Below are 17,967 nucleotides of genomic sequence, written 5' to 3'. Positions count from 1 at the left end.
AACTCTGAAGAAAAATTAAGTCAGCCTGGTATTTTTTAAGGATGTCGTTGAAGGTTTCCTAGGGAACACAAGAGCGGAAAACAGTGACATACTGTGGGAAATGTTATAGAGAACTATTAAAGCCTTGGATGAAGAATTTCTCTAACAATTCATTTGCATTTAGGTTTATTCCTTGTGTATTTTGGGACGGCTAGTAACGAGCATGAGGTTAGGCGTGTTACAGATGGAAAACCGCTATAAATGTAAATGGAAACCGTCAGTGTTATGTGAATACTGTTAGTTTTTGAAGCGTGAAGGATCTACATCCCATAGAAGGAAGTTGTTACGAAAAGGCGTCAACTATCCATCCATCCATCAGTATTGTCACCCAGAAAATTAATATTGCATAGTTTATTGTAAAAATCTACATTAGGTCTAGGACACCACAGTAACATAGTTTCATGCTATTAAGTATGTTATAGTTGTCCAAATTTAGTTTAGGAATTGTGTAGACCACTGTACTCTGCCTTTAGGTGTGTGAAGGGTTCAGGGAGAGACGCGGGTAAGTTACTTATTCAGTCAAACTCAGGAAACGCATTTTTAATTTAAAAGCGCAATAAGACTTTTCCATGCGAAGTAATGTTTTCAGACAACGTAAAATAATGAAGTCATGTGTTTAGTGAACCAGATAAGTTGGTTTTTCAATCTGTGTAACACCCATAATACGAAACTAAATAGAAAATGCACTCAAACTACCAATTTTTCGGGAAAGAAACCAGATAAGTCTCCTGAAACAGAAAGAGAACGAATCAAGTGAGCCAACTACTCTTGGTTTCCTTTGTATGTATGAATAATTAACTATCATTTCACAAATTTTTATGATCATTTGTAACACTATTATTATCATTTCTAACATTATAAGTATTATTTCTAATATTATTATTATCCATGAAAACTCACAGTTGTGTTCCAAATTATCAGTCATTTGAAAATGCATAGCGAAACTTCACTGCCCTCTGATTACAGTACTTCATGAGCCTCATTAAATCCTCGTATTTTGCTCTGGAAATACCTGGGCGACCTGCAGATAATAGAGACTTTTGTTACATACTTTTACACGTAACCAATTTTAAAAGAAAATTTGAAGGAAGGCCTTAACTGGTCTACTTAAAATTACCAGCGTAGGACAAAGAAGATAGCTCAAATTCTCTAGTCTTATGTTTTGATGCAACTTTGTCAGACGTTCTTATGAACCTACACACCATGGGTCCATTATTCTTGTCTTTCCAGTTCATCAGGCGCTGATCGCCAGACCTCCAGGAACTCTAACTCTGTACGCAAATGCAGCATCTCCGAACTTCGTGTCTTCTCCTATTTAATGTGGTCGCTTTCTGTTAATACATAGCACTGTTATCAAAACCTCCCAAATACCCATTCTAATGGTTATGTTTTTTTAGACAGTTAAATCTGCGTAGAATTTCAGCTCTTTGTGCTTCAGTTATGGGGTCATAGCATTTAAGACTGAAACATTTGCTCGACGCTCCCATTTCACGTGAACGTGGCTTTAATTTCTTAACATCAGCAACTATCCCAGTTTTCCTCCGTTTCTTAGCTTCACTTTGTGGAACTTCCAATGTCGACATGTCAACAGAACAGCATGATTTGTTACATATTACTGAAATAACAACTTACACTAAGAAAAAAAACAGCTGCAAGAATAAAATAAAGAAAAACTATTCCATTCTATGGTAGGCGGAATGGTGCAGTAACCTTATTATAAGTGTATTGTAAAGTAGGTTTCATAATTATAATTTATTATTTATGAAATTTATTTATAAACAATTACAATATTGCAGTCTACGATTGTATTGTAAATTGCTGCCTTTTGTTGCCATCTGCAAGCTTCGTAAACATCCGTAGTTGTGCGTGGTTAAGCTACTATTAGGGACAAAACTATAATAATAAAACCGGGTCGCCACCAGACCTAGCCCTTCCTAAGTACTAAGAATGACTGAATTTGAGCATCAGTTGAATGATTAATTCAATCGGAGATTTTAGTTTCAGTTAGATTAATTGGTACAAGTGACGAAAGTAATTGATATGCCAGTGGCTTGAAACATCACTCATTCCTCTTTAGTTGAACATACTGGTCTCATGAATTTTTCTGTTTACAGTCTTCTCCGGGAATATATGAAGGGCTTATTTCAATAGTGGTACAAGTCCATTTTTGTTCATTGTGAGATACAGAGTCCTAAAATTAAATGAGCGCTGAAAAATCTGCAGTTGAGATACCAGAAATATCCAAGCATATGGCTTCTAGCTAGAGATAAACCTTTCTTTGGATCATTAATTGCAGAAGCATTATAGGCAGAAAAGTGGAAGTAACGGACTTGTACCAATATTGAAATAAGCCCTTCATATAAGAGCATAAAATAATATTTTTTTAAAATGAGAAAGGCACTTACAATCGTAAATGAGCGAACAGGACACAGGAGGGTAACTTTTACGAACAGATTTATTCATTGAAAGAATACATTAAAATGGGAGGAATATACAGTTAACATTCTAACCTGGGACCCGAACACTAAAGCAATAAGATTATACAGTAAGATAAAAGCACTTCATGGTGTAACTTGGGTGAGGGAGCGAGAGGATACAGTGCGGAAAACATTCACTCGTACACTCACACAATGGAACAGCCTAAGACACAGTTTACCACCACTAAATACCTGCTAGAACCCGCAAATACTTTTAACCCGTTTAGAATAGTTTAAAAGAGTAATACATTGCATAATGAATCGCGCTCGGCAATCGAGAACCGACCTCTCCACTTTGCTAGTTTTCATACACATTTAAATGAATTGAAACGTTTCCAACAAAATATAGACACCAAGAATATTGGAAAGTTGACTAAAACCACGACAAGATTAAATGATCGCGAGCCATACGTGAGAAAATTAACCTTGCAAAAATGAATACTGAGATCGGTTTCACGGTACACGTGGCTCTCCACTGAGCAAGGCAACTCTCACAAATTCGGATAAAACACTGAAATCTGAAAGTTCAAGTGATCTACCGGCACTATTTAAATTTAAACCGAATCAAGAAACACGATTACAAACTACGAGTAACACACATGACTCGTCCCCTAACGTACATGAAGTTCAAACACAGGTATGGACCAGACACAGAAATCATACAGAAAAATGTGGAAAATCCTAAAAATAAAAGCACACACGCATGTAGGTCCAATCACACCACATTCACACGATATTTTGAGTTACTGGCTCATATTAAACACTCGTGCTGGTGATTATTCCACTTGGCCATTCCAAGGAACAAGGGAAGTTTCGCTCACTGGTAAACTCCGAAACAAAGATATTCAAGATCTAAAACGAACTGAAAAATAAATACGGCGCTTAAGCTAACCTGAAGAAACATGAATACTTTCAACGATTTCTTTAGAAACTACAAACGCGCTTGACACCATATTCTAACTCAGCAAAAAGCTTACTTAATCCTTTGACCACACTCACCGGCGTCCAGACGAATAGTGCCGTTCCGAACAAAGCTCCCAGATAACACGGACTGCAGATGGAACAGACCAGAGGGGTCGTTTCCGCCACCAACCTAACAATAATCAATCCCCGTGCATAAAGGGTAGACCTCTCTGTTCAGATAAGAGGGACTCTAGTTTAGTCATCCTGTACTCAGTACTCAAAGCAGAGGACACGCATCTTCTCTTATGCTCCCAGCAGACAACATTCCACGCAACTATTACTACTACTTGTACTCAGGAAACCCCGAAATATACACAAAAATACTCATTCGTTCACATTCAGACACACATGCAGTAAAAGAAAGGAAGAACATGATAGGCAGACTTTTGGATTCAGGTTCGGACATAAAATATGGAGCAAAACCAATTGAATTGCTGATACAAACAGATACAAGTTGCTTTAATTCGGGTCATGAAGGAATAAAATTTGTCTGATATCTACTGCTCATCCCTCCCGGGATAGTTTAACTAAACCGCAAACCTGCGGTGTGCAAAAGTAGGTGACAAGGTCAAAGGAGGCAACAGCCTTATGGACCGGCTCTATTGAGACGTTTCAGTATTTAGAATCAATATAATTCCAAACACAGAATGGTGCGAAATTTCAGTGATCGCGCGGCCATGTGTTGAGTTGTAGTTGACTTCCTTGGTTTTTCGCTGGAACAGTTGACTTACCAGCTTTTTGGCGGGAACTATCGACTTACCTGCTTCTTTTCCTGCACACCAAAACTTTTAGGGTAACTAAACACATTACTAAGCTATTTTATTTCCTGTTTCGTGCTGCTAACAGGAAGTCCTTTCGATGGTGAATCTAATCGCACCTCAAACTCATTTTGAGAAAAAAAATGTGATTTACCTTTTTTACCCTGGAACCTTCATATGTAGTTCAGACATCCATAACCACAAATTGGAGGATGATGGAGAAAAATGGACTGTAATGTCAGAATCAGCAGTTTCAAATCAGTTAGATCCATCACGTTTTATCATTGTAACTGATCTCCAGTTGTTGGGCAACGTCTTTCTTCGTTCTAAGCTTTGTGTTGAAAATCATAAATGCTAAATCGAAATAAATATGCGAAGATGAACATAACGGATGTTTTACGTGGTCACTAAGAAATAATATTAGAACATGGTTTACTTAGATCTGAATGGAAGCAACCTCCACCGACCATAGAACTTTTCGCTGTGCCGGCCGAAGTGGCCGAGCGGTTAAAGGCGCTGCAGTCTGGAACCGCAAGACCGCTACGGTCGCAGGTTCGAATCCTGCCTCGGGCATGGATGTTTGTGATGTCCTTAGGTTAGTTAGGTCTAACTAGTTCTAAGTTCTAGGGGACTAATGACCTCAGCAGTTGAGTCCCATAGTGCTCAGAGCCATTTGAACCATTTTTTTTTTCGCTGTGCGGTAGTTTGCATGTCTCAACGAAACAGACAGCCAGAAAGGATGAAAACAAGGGGAAACTATAAAAGTTATATTTCCAGAGGATATTCAGCCTTGCTTCATGATTTAAAGATGATGGCATCCTCTTGAGTAAAGTTGTGTACAGGTAGCAGCCCACATTCGGATCTCTGGCCTGGGACTACTGAGGGTGACGCTGTTATCAGGAAAAAAAGACTTGCATCATACAGGTCGGAGTGTGAAATATTAGACCCGTAACTGGGTAGAGAGGTTAGAGAATTAGAGAGAGAGATGGGCAAGTTAAAGTCCGATGTAGTGGAAATTAGTGAAGTGTAGTGGCAAGAAGAACAGGACTTTCAGTCAGGCAAAACAGGTTTATCAACAGAGAATCCAGAACGTCCGATGCAGGAGTGGGACTAAAAGAAGTAGTAAGTCATAAATGCGGGTAAGCTACTATGAACGGCATAGTGAACGAAGTATTGTAGTCAAGAAGATACAATGCCAGTACCCACCGCTGTACCAGACGTTTCTATGTCTACATGCTCTGTAGATGATGAAATTGAGTGAATGTATGACGAGACAAAACAAACTGATCAGGTTGTTAAAGGACGCGAAATTTTAATTGTAATGGGGGACTAGAATTCGGCAGTAGGAAAAGGAAAGTAAGGACAAATAGTAGGAGAAAAGGAGGAAAGGAATATGCTTTACAGAAGGAGACTTCAGAAAGTAAATTATACATGTTGTCCCACGCTAAGGTGATTGTGCAAGAGAGATATATTGTCAGAAGGGAGTACATATACAGGGTTCCCTACAGACACAGATCTGCTGGGAAGCAAATTGTTTGGCAGTAGGAAAGACACTTTAAAGTTGGACAGTATGATTTTGTAGGCAAAACGTCCACATTGTAGACAGATTCGCCGTGAGATTCTGGCCAAAGTTGACCAAGAATGTAGGGTCACTTCTGTGCAGTGCTGTGTAGCGACAGTGGGTCGTGGCAGGGATGCAGTTCAATGGCAGCTCAGAGAAACAACATCAAAAGTCAAACTTTTTATTAGAACGTGTGCTTTTACACTCATAGCGATTCTGTGAGGCGGCTACGTCCCCTCTCGGGATGTGGCGAGAATTGTGCGTGGTACACTGAGGTGGCTGGCTTGCAGCCTGTAGATTGACCGTGATGCTGACACACAGAAGCCCACTCAGCAACGCATGCCCCGGTTAGCACGGTGTCGCTGCACGCGGTAGGCATCAGTGGTCCAGGAGACTGCCGGAATGCCGGCCGGGGTGCCCGAGCGGTTCTAGGCGCTACAGTCTGGAACCGCGCGACCGCTACGGTAGCAGGTTCGAATCCTGCCTCGGGCATGGGTGTGTGTGATGTCCTTGGGTTAGTTAGGTTTAAGTAGTTCTAAGTTCTAGGGGACTGATGACCTCAGAAGTTAAGTCCCATAGTGCTCAGAGCCATTTGAACCATTTTTGAACTGTCGGAATGCTAGCAGGGGATGACAGCCTCTGGTAGTGGACGTCGCCCCAGCGAGTGTTGGTACATGGCCCCTGAGTTCCCACACCAGAATAGGAGTGCGGTGGCTGTACCACAAGGGTTTCTATCTGTTGTCCTACAAGGCATAGTCCTTTCATTGTGACAGGTGCTGCTGGACTGCTGAAACCTCTGCTAAAACTGACAGTTATTTATAGAGGTTGGTAGCTCGTTAATCGTGCCTATACGCAGTTTCTAGCTATGCCTGGAATAACAGACCCGTAGGGCGGCAATGCAGTAACTGCCTAGCCCGTCCTGCAAGAGCCTGTTCTTTCCACTGCATCGCCAGGATTGTGAGTCTTGGCCTGAATTGTCTCGCAGTTTATAAGCAGCGCTGTTGCTGCAACCCACATGCCTACACCTTGATGCCCACCGGCTGCATATGGTTTCTGCAACTGCTGTGGCTAAGCTGCTCATTCCTGCAGTGATGCCTAAGATTGGTGGTGGCACTACACAGTGATATATGGACCAGTTGCAATGTCGGGTCCAGACGTAATGAAACGGTGCCAACAATCTGACCAAGGCTGCATGGACAAATACGTGGTTGGTACTGATCAGAAGGTAGACCATCGACATCGATCACAGATAACAACGTCCAGGAAGTCAAGGAACTGATTCACAGCAGTCGCTGACTTTCCAATAATGGGGACGTTCACACAGTGTTTCTCAAATATATCGGTGACCAAGGAGTGGATTTCTATCATTGATGAATTGAACGATTGGTAGAAATTTCCGATCGTTCTTTACATTGACTTGGTGACTATGTTAAAAAATAGTGTCGTGTATCTGTGTGACTTGGAAGTGTAATGAAGCATTCGGTAAAAGTTACTTGGCATGCCATAATAGTGGGTAACTTACTTTTTGAAGTGGTTCCATATATTTAAATGAAAGGAGAAGCCACTTGGTGCAATTTTACACACAGCTAAATTTGATCACTGTGAAGACATGGAATAGGAATCATGAAAGATGATCTCGGGAGATGCTGAAAAATTTCTTTTAGGTAACACAATGATAAGAAAAAGTTTTCGAAACCAGATTTTAAACTGCAAAACTGTTACTGGGATAGATGTGGAGTCTGACTATAATTTACTAAATAGCTTGTACAGTCGCGGACAAAACGAGCGAACCGGCCCGAGTGGCCGAGCGGTTCTAGGAGCTACAGTCTGGAAACGAGCGACCGCTACGGCCGCAGGTTCGAATCCTGCCTCGAGCATGGATGTGTGTGACGTCATTAGGTTAGTAAGGTTTAAGTAGTTCTAAGTTCTAGGGGACTGATGACCTCAGCAGTTAAGTCCCATAGTGCTCAGAGCCATTAGAACCATTTGAACAAAACGAGCGAGACCCCTCGCCTTTTCGTTATGCTGATCTGCACAGCTTTAAAGTCTGCTACGCAGCATAACAGGCAAGGCGACGAAGGGCTACCAACATACTATGCACAGGCGCGAAACTGAAAACTGTCCGAGCTTCGTCAGACTGTTTTCAATCATGTGTAAGACTATATTTAATGCTGATTAGTGTGTAAACATAACACGTAAATATGAGACATAAATGAAAGAAGAAACGCTAATTAGTATGAACCGTTATAATAAAAATTAATTTCAGCTTATCGAGATAACATAAGTATTTTAGTAAGACGAAGTACCCCAGATCGTTACGAATTAGCAAAATATTACGCGCATTCGGCAGCGAAACGGTTTGCGTCAACGTTCAGATCAGTCATACTGGATTACCGTTGCTGACCTACCGTGAAAGTGTGCAAATTTAGCAGTGCGTGAAGATTCATAAGGAAATTCAGTTAAAAATCATTCAGTGCCACACTTAAGTCAGTTCTGTTATTGACAGAAGCGGAAAAAGTAGACAGTAACAAGTATGAAATTCTACAAGAGTTTCATATTGACATCCACAGGGCGTCAGTACGGAATAAAGGTAGCAATAAAACGTATTGGGAGCGCGAGAATTTCTTAAAATTGCTATACCGATAGTCTATCTGCCCCCATCGAGATTAGAACGGAAAACAAACCAGACCTCCCTTGCAGTAGCAAACACCCTTTACGACGATAGCAGACAACCCAGGCTAACAGCCCTCTATTATTACCACAGACATGAATAAACCGGAAATTTCGAAATGAAAATGGCAAATGATCTGCAGTATCTGTGGCATAGAGCTTTCTGGACTCAAAAACATGAATTTTCTACCTTTATGTCACCGCTTAGTGACAATCATTCGTGATGTTTATTGAAATAACAAAATACTGTTATTAGCGAGTAAATTTAGTAGGATAATTGTGCACCACCCCAGGAAATAATCAGCTACATAGCTGCCAAACGTATTCTACAATGTTTCGAATTCTCCATTAGACTCGCCAGTCAGAAAACGTTCATAAGCCGAGCTGTTTCTTAAGCTAGCTAGCAATGGTAATGCTCGCACTCCTGAAACGCGGTGGCAATAATACTGGGATCTGAATTACCACGTTTATAGGCAAATGGATTTTATTTACATTCCTGTGAACGTGATTTGGATCGAAAGCGTAGCTACGATTAATACGCTGATGTATCGACTGCAACTAGAACATTTCGAATAAAGAGTTGTTGTTGTTGTGGTCTTCAGTCCTGAGACTGGTTTGATGCAGCTCTCCATGCTACTCTATCCTGTACAAGCTTTTTCATCTCCCAGTACCTACTGCAACCTACATCCTTCTGAATCTGCTTAGTGTATTGATCTTTTGGTCTCCCTCTACGATTTTTACCCTCCACGCTGCCCTTCAATGCTAAATTTGTGATCCCTTGATGCCTCAAAACATGTCCTACCAACCGATCCCTTCTTCTAGTCAAGTTGTGCCACAAACTTCTCTTCTCCCCAATCCTATTCAATACCTCCTCATTAGTTACGTGATCTACCCACCTTATCTTCAGCATTCTTCTGTAGCACCACATTTCGAAAGCTTTTATTCTCTTCTTGTCCAAACTATTTATCGTCCATGTTTCACTTCCATACATGGCTACACTCCATACAAATACTTTCAGAAACGACTTCCTGACACTTAAATCTATACTCGCTGTTAACAAATTTCTCTTCTTCAGAAACGATTTCCTTGCCATTGCCAGTCTACATTTTATATCCTCTCTACTTCGACCATCATCAGTTATTTTACTCCCTAAATAGCAAAACTCCTTTACTACTTTAAGTGTCTCATTTCCTAATCTAATCCCCTCAGCATCACCCGATTTAATTTGACTACATTCCATTATCCTCGTTTTGCTTTTGTTGATGTTCATCTTATATCCTCCTTTCAAGACACTGTCCATTCCGTTCAACTGCTCTTCCAAGTCCTTTGCTGTCTCTGACAGAATTACAATGTCATCGGCGAACCTCAAAGTTTTTACTTCTTCTCCATGAATTTTAATACCTACTCCGAATTTTTCTTTTGTTTCCTTTACTGCTTGCTCAATATACAGATTGAATAACATCGGGGAGAGGCTACAACCCTGTCTCACTCCTTTCCCAACCACTGCTTCCCTTTCATGCCCCTCGACTCTTATAACTACCATCTGGTTTCTGTACAAATTGTAAATAGCCTTTCGCTCCCTGTATTTTACCCCTGCCACCTTCGGAATTTGAAAGAGAGTATTCCAGTTAACGTTGTCAAAAGCTTTCTCTAAGTCTACAAATGCTAGAAACGTAGGTTTGCCTTTTCTTAATCTTTCTTCTAAGATAAGTCGTAAGGTTAGTATTGCCTCACGTGTTCCAACATTTCTACGGAATCCAAACTGATCTTCCCCGAGGTCCGCTTCTACCAGTTTTTCCATTCGTCTGTAAAGAATTCCTGTTAGTACTTCGCAGCTGTGACTTATTAAACTGATAGTTGGGTAACTTTCACATCTGTCAACAACTGCTTTCTTTGGAATTGCAATTATTATATTCTTCTTGAAGTCTGTGGGTATTTCGCCTGTCTCATACATCTTGCTCACCAGATGGTAGAGTTTTGTCATGACTGGCTCTCCCAAGGCCATCAGTAGTTCTAATGGAATGTTGTCTACTCCCGGGGCCTTGTTTAGACTCAGGTCTTTCAGTGCTCTGTCAAACTCTTCACGCAGTATCTTATCTCCCATTTCATCTTCATCTACATCCTCTTCCATTTCCATAATATTGTCCTCAAGTACATCGCCCTTATATAAACCCTCTATATACTCCTTCCACCTTTCTGCCTTCCCTTCTTTGCTTAGAACTGGTTTGCCATCTGAGCTCTTGATATTCATACAAGTGGTTCTCTTCTCTCCAAAGGTCTCTTTAATTTTCCTGTAGGCAGTATCTATCTTACCCCTAGTGAGATAAGCCTCTACATCCTTACATTTGTCCTCTAGCCATCCCTGCTTAGCCATTTTGCACTTCCTGTCAATCTCATTTTTGAAACGTTTGTATTCCTTTTTGCCTGCTTCATTTAGTGCATTTTTATATTTTCTCCTTTCGTCAATTAAATTCAATATTTCTTCTGTTACCCAAGGATTTCTATTAGCCCTCGTCTTTTTACCTACTTTATCCTCTGCTGCTTTCACTTCATCCCTCAAAGCTACCCATTCTTCTTCTACTGTATTTCTTTCCCCCATTCCTGTCAATTGCTCCCTTATGCTCTCCCTGAAACTCTGTACAACCTCTGGTTCTTTCAGTTTATCCAGGTCCCATCTCCTTAAATTCCCGCCTTTTTGCAGTTTCTTCAGTTTCAATCTGCAGTTCATAACCAATAGATTGTGGTCAGAATCCCCATCTGCCCCTGGAAATGTCTTACAGTTTAAAACCTGGTTCCTAAATCTCTGTCTTACCATTATGTAATCTATCTGATACCTTTTAGTATCTCCAGGATTCTTCCAGGTATACAACCTTCTTTCATGATTCTTGAATCAAGTGTTAGCTATGATTAAGTTATGCTCTGTGCAAAATTCTACAAGGCGGCTTCCTCTTTCATTTCTTCCCCCCAATCCATATTCACCTACTATGTTTCCTTCTCTCCCTTTTCCTACTGACGAATTCCAGTCACCCATGACTATTAAATTTTCGTCTCCCTTCACTACCTGAATAATTTCTTTTATCTCGTCATACATTTCATCAATTTCTTCATCATCTGCAGAGCTAGTTGGCATATAAACTTGTACTACTGTAGTAGGCATGGGCTTTGTGTCTATCTTGGCCACAATAATGCGTTCACTATGCTGTTTGTAGTAGTTAACCCGCACTCCTATTTTTTTATTCATTATTAAACCTACTCCTGCATTGCCCCTATTTGATTTTGTATTTATAACCCTGTAATCACCTGACCAAAAGTCTTGTTCCTCCTGCCACCGAACTTCACTAATTCCCACTATATCTAACTTTAACCTATCCATTTCCCTTTTTAAATTTTCTAACCTACCTGCCCGATTAAGGGATCTGACATTCCACGCTCCGATCCGTAGAATGCCAATTTTCTTTCTCCTGATAACGACGTCCTCTTGAGTAGTCCCCGCCCGGAGATCCGAATGGGGGACTATTTTACCTCCGGAATATTTTACCCAAGAGGACGCCATCATCATTTAATCATACAGTAAAGCTGCATGTCCTCGGGAAAAATTACGGCTGTAGTTTCCCCTTGCTTTCAGCCGTTCGCAGTACCAGCACAGCAAGGCCGTTTTGGTTAATGTTACAAGGCCAGATCAGTCAATTATCCAGACTGTTGCCCCTGCAACTACTGAAAAGGCTGCTGCCCCTCTTCAGGAACCACATGTTTGTCTGGCCTCTCAACAGATACCCCTCCGTTGTGGTTGCACCTACGGTACGGCCATCTGTATCGCTGAGGCACGCAAGCCTCCCCACCAACGGCAAGGTCCATGGTTCATGGGGGGTAAAGAGTAGGGGGAATCATTTATGCGGCCCTCGTCTTCAGTAACTGTCGTAGCTATTTTCGTTGTTAGGAATTTGTCACCTGTATCGGTAAAAATAGAACCCTACTAGTATCACTTTCTTGACCGTCTGTCTGTCTAACTAACCCTTAAAACCTGTTTACCTCGAGTACGAGTAGACATAATAAGCGGAAATGTATCGCACTTCCTTCAGTATACGGTCCCTTGGTGGTGTAAAAAAGTGAGCTTCTATGTCAACGCAATCTGAAGATATGATCGTTTATGTAAAGAAAATTTACGCGAAAGGCCAAAAAATGGCTCTAGGAACTATGCGACCAAACTGCTTAGGTCATCAGTCCACTAGATCTAGAACTACTTAAACCTACCTAACCTAAGGACATCACACACATCCATGCCCGAGGTAGGATTCCAACCTGCGACTGAAGCAGCCGCGCGGTTCGTGACTTGTTCAAATGTTCAAATTTGTGTGAAATCTTATGGTACTTAACTGCTAAGGTCATCAGTCCCTAAGCTTACACACTACTTAACCTAAATTATCCTAAGGACAAACGAACACACCCATGCCCGAGGGTTTACTCGTACCTCCGGCGGGACCAGCCGCACAGTCCATGACTGCAGCGCCTGAGACCGCTCGGCTAATCCCGCGCGGCGGTTCGTTACTGAAGCGCCTAGAATCGCTCGGTCACCGCACCCGGCTAAACCCTTTTCACCTCGTGTATAATGTTAATAGATACTGTCTAGTGAGGATAAACTGTATTCGCCAGCAATTCAGATCGTTTGATCACGGAAGTTTTACAAAGCTACATTCAAATTTTGTTCGAAGTCGTCTGCAGTATCCACTTACAAACACCCTAGGAACGTCGTATGCGATATCAACTTCTGAAGACGCTGCAGGTACTGCTGTACCATAACAAGTAGTTAAGAATTTATTGTTATTGGTCCATGCATGACACTTTATTTCAGTATCAATTTATCGCACCTAGTCGTTTGTCTATGGCTGAAAATAATGAACAAAATATAAATAAACAGCAAACAACTTCGATGTTCAAATCAGATGTAACTCATGTGTCGGAATTACCATATAATTTCGTTGTTACATCTACATGACTACATCTACAGGATTTCTTTGCAATCCAGACTTAACGTGCCTGGCAGAGGGTTCATCGAACCACCTTCGGACTGTACATTTGGTGCTCTGCAGCTTGGAGAAATTCCAAATCTGTCATATTAATAATTACATAATTGGTATTAGCTACTTTTTGATGGTAGTTTATTTAACCGAACTGGTTTCAGATGTCATGAGCGACATCTGTATAAGAGAAGAAAAATATTTCTGATTTGTTATTTACAATATGTAGTGTTTCATGAGTATGTGGTTTTGTGTATTATCATAATGTTACTTGCCTGACATATACTGCTTTATAGGGTACGCAGAAGGCGATTTTTCGTGATAATATGATGATGTGATAGATATACACATGATGTGCTATCAGCCTAAGAGATTTTTTACGAGAATATGTAGTTGCCAGTGGCAACTGTTGCGCATTCAAAGTTCCTTAGTTGTTATATATACAATGAAGATCAAAGAAACTTGTACACCTGCCTAATATCGTGAAGGGCCGCGCGAGCACGTAGAAGTTCCGCAACAGGACGTGGCATGGTCTCGATTAATGTCTGAAGTAGTGCTGGGGAGAACTGACACCATGAATCCTTAGGGCTGTTCATATATCCGTAAGAGGGAGTAAAGATCTCTTCTGAGCAACACATTGCAAAGCATCCCATATATGTTCAATAATGTTTAAGTCTGGGGAGTTTGGTGGCTAGCGGAAGTGATTAAACTGAGAAGAGTGTTCCTGGAGCCACTCTGTAGCAATTATGGACGTGTGGGGTGTAGCACTGTCTTGCTGGAATTGCCCAAATCCGTCGGAATGCACGGTGGACATAAATGGATGCAGGTGATCAAACAGGATACTTACGTACGTGTCACCTGTCAGAGTCGTATCTAGACGTATCAGGGGTCACACATCACACCGTCTGCACACGCACCACACCATTGCAGAGCCTCAACCAGCTTCAACAGTCCACTGCTGAAATGCAAGATCCGTGGAGTCATGAGGTTGTCTTCATAGCCGTACACGTCCATCCGCTCGATACAATTTGAAACGAGGCTCGTCCAACCAGGCAACATGTTTCCAGTCGTCAACAGTTCAGTTGGGTCCAGGTGAGGCGCAAAGCTGTGTGTCGTACAGCCATCAAGGCTACACGAGTGAGCCTTCAGCTCCGAAAGCCCATATCGCTGACGTTTCGCTGAATGGTTCGCACGCTGACACTTAGGTTGGGTTGCACTTCTGTGACGTTGAACGACTCTCTTCAGTCGTCGTTGGTCCCGTTCTTGCAGGATCTTTTTTCCGGCCGCAGCGATGTCGGAGATTTGATTATTTACCAGATTCCTGATATTCACGGTACACTCATGAAATGGTCGTACGGGAAAATCCCCACTTCATCGCTACCTCGGAGATGCTGTACCCCATTGCTCGTGCACCGACCACAGCACCAGGTTCAATCTTGATAACCTAGCACTGTATGAGCAGTAACCGATCTAACAACCGCACCAGACACTTGTCGTTGCCTCCCGCAGCGCCGCATTCTGCCTGTTTACGTATCTTTGTATTTGAATACGCATGCCTATACCAGATACTTTGGCTCTCCAGTGTACTTCACTATATATAACGTTACTTCTGATCTGTGTTACCTCTGTTAACAAAAAAAGAAATACGTCGTATGATAAGGAATACTAGTGACATTTTCGACGAAGTTTTTGTTTTTTAGATCGGTCTAATTCTTTAAAACTATGTTTCATTATATATCTGAAAATATCTATTTCCTCCCACATATTTAGCAAGCTGCATTCTTTGGCACTATGTAGGATTGTCAATGGATAAAAGAATAAGGCAAGACACGGATATCTAGGGGAAAAATGCAAAGCAGTTGAAGTATGTATGGCTATGGGAATGCTGTCTAAAGAACCTTGTAGGAAAAGAGAAGCACCTGTATGAATATTGTTCCACGAGAGAATGTATATTTGGTGCAACCAGCAAAATTTCGAAGTTCTTCCTCAGCAACGCCACAGGCAGAGTAAAACAGGTCAATATCCAGGCAGAATTCTAGTAAGGAAGAGTCACTGTCAGTGCAGCAGGAAACAAGGACGTTATTGCGACACCATGAGTGGGCTGAACACCCGGGCAAGCAACATAACAAAATGACATCACGGTGATAAAGCGATAGCGTCGCAATTGTGATTGTGCGAAGTTACACAAGAAATCTTAAGTCAGAAGCAAGAGTAATCATTCAGTTCACTATGGCGGAAAAGAGCATCTCAAAGGTGAAGTTGTGAAATCCTGAATTGACCAAGAGAGCTGACCAAACAAGGAAAATAGAACGAATAATGTCATTGCCACCTGACAATAGCAGAGCACACAAGTTCATCCTGTATAAATACTACTTCTGTGCTGGTGGAGTTCTATACAGTTTGCAGCTGTCCTGTCAAGAGGGGACGCCTATGTCAGACAAAACTCTGCTTGTCTAGTCACCTTCGATCTTCTATGAAGCAACAAGTAGTGTCTGGAGGGGCTTGGCCACTGTGAGCTGCAGCCCCAGTTACCAAGTCGAGACATGGGAAGCTGTGGCTGTCACCATCTGGCAGGCCTTCTGGAGGCCTAACAAGCAGAGCCTGGGAGAAGATCGTCATCCGTCGTCATGTGGGCGAGGAGACCATGCCACATCTGTGTACGACTTCACGTACTCCTAGCAGAGCTGGTTAATGGCTACCCTGTATGCAGCCTACTACAGGGTCATGGGTGCTCTGGTCATTATGTGCCGGAAACAATGTGCCACCGCACTTGGCATGTATGTGGCTGAGCGCTAATGGAAACTGGAAATTTGTGGTAAGGTTTTATGGTACCAAACTGCTGAGGTCATCAGTTCCTAAGCTTACGCACTACTTAACCTACCTTAAACTAACTTACGCTAAGGACAAAACACACATCCATGCCCGAGGGGAAACTCGAAACTCCGCCGGGGGAAGCCGCGCGGACCGGGACAAGGAGCCTTAGACCGCGCGGCTGAGCGCTAATGCAGGTGAGGTGACCAGTCTTGCGACTTTCTGGTTGCAGAGCCAGCACGTCATCATCTGCATACCAATTGCTAACCTGTGCATCCCACGGTGGTACACTACCACAAGCCCTGCCCGCACAGGCTGTCTGAATGTCGTCGGATCAACTCTTGAATATTGTGGGCAATAAACGTTTAATATTGTAATACACACATCAAAAGATGTTTTGCGTCACCCCGGTTCCCGGAACTCTTGGAGATAGACGTTGACTGAGGATACTGTATCATAGACACAGTCCCTTTGACTGTTCAGAGATGTCACTAAACCCGCCCAAAGATGTAAACCACCATGCATAAGCAGCGACTATTAGACGGAGGGGGTCCGACAGCCAGTCATTCCACCAGGAAGGAGGTACACGGCTGGTGTTGTCTGTAGTTCAATACCGCGATTCGATCGCGTCCGCATTGTTACTTTGTGCCACGAAGGGCTCCAAACATGGAAAGTGTCCAGGTGTCTCGGAGTGAACCAAAGCGATGTTGTTCAGACATGGCGATACAGAGAGACAGGAACTGTCAATGACATGCCTCGCTCTGGCCGCCCAAGGGCTACTACTGCAGTGGATGACCACTACCTGCGGATTATGGCTCGGAGGAACCCTAACAGCAACGCCACCATGTTGAATAATGCTTTTCGTGCAGCTACAGGACGTTGTGTTACGATTCAAACTGTGCACAATAGGCAGCATGATGCGCAACTTCACTCTCGAATCCATTGCGAGGTCCATCATTGCAACCACGACACCAGGCAGCGCAGTATACATGGTCCCAACGACATGCCAAATGGACTGCTCAGGATTGGCATCACGTTCTCTTCACAGATGGGTGTCGCATATGCCTTCAACCAGACAATCGTCGGAGACGTATTTGGAGGCAACCCGGTCAGGCTGAACGCCTGAGACACACTGTCCAGCGAGTGCAGCAAGGTGGAGGTTCCCAGATGTTTTGGGGTGGCAGTATGTGGGGTCGACGTACGCCGCTGGTGGTCATGGAAGGTGCCGTAACGGCTGTACGATTCGTGAATGCCATCCTCCGACCGATAGTGCAACCATATCGGCAGCATATTAGCGAGGCATTCGACTTCACGGACGCTAAGGACCCATCGTGCACATCTTGTGAATGACTTCCTTCAAGATAACGACATCGCTCGACTAGCGTGGCCAGCAGATTCTCCACACATGAACCCTGTCGAACATGCCTGGGATAATTGAAAATGGCTGTTTATGGACAACGTGACCCATCAACCACTCTGAGGGATCTACGCCGCATCACTGTTGAGGAATGGGACAATCTGGACCAACAGTGCCTTGATGAACGTGTGGATAGTATGCCACGACGAATACAGGCATGCATCAACGCAAGAGGACGTGCTACTGGGTATTAGAGGTTCCGGTGTCTGCAACAATCTGGACCGCCACTTCTGAAGGTCTCTCTGTATGGTGGTAC

General features: G+C 42.7%; 1 long non-coding RNA gene across 1 annotated transcript in view; it reads right to left on the bottom strand.

Moving 5' to 3' along the window:
• Positions 1 to 664: 664 nt before the first annotated feature.
• LOC126471619 (uncharacterized) overlaps positions 665 to 17,967 on the bottom strand; it is a 50,978-nt gene continuing 33,675 nt past the window's right edge. The window contains exons 2-3 of the long non-coding RNA XR_007586353.1: positions 940 to 1,060; positions 665 to 767 (exon numbers count right to left, since the gene is read on the bottom strand). This is a non-coding gene — a long non-coding RNA (uncharacterized LOC126471619). The remainder of the gene's footprint in view (positions 768 to 939; positions 1,061 to 17,967) is intronic.

Source organism: Schistocerca serialis, chromosome 3, assembly GCF_023864345.2.
Source record: "Schistocerca serialis cubense isolate TAMUIC-IGC-003099 chromosome 3, iqSchSeri2.2, whole genome shotgun sequence".
Lineage (NCBI taxonomy): Eukaryota > Metazoa > Arthropoda > Insecta > Orthoptera > Acrididae > Schistocerca > Schistocerca serialis.
Note: the sequence above shows the minus strand (reverse complement) of the source record. Positions and strands in the feature narration are given on the sequence as shown.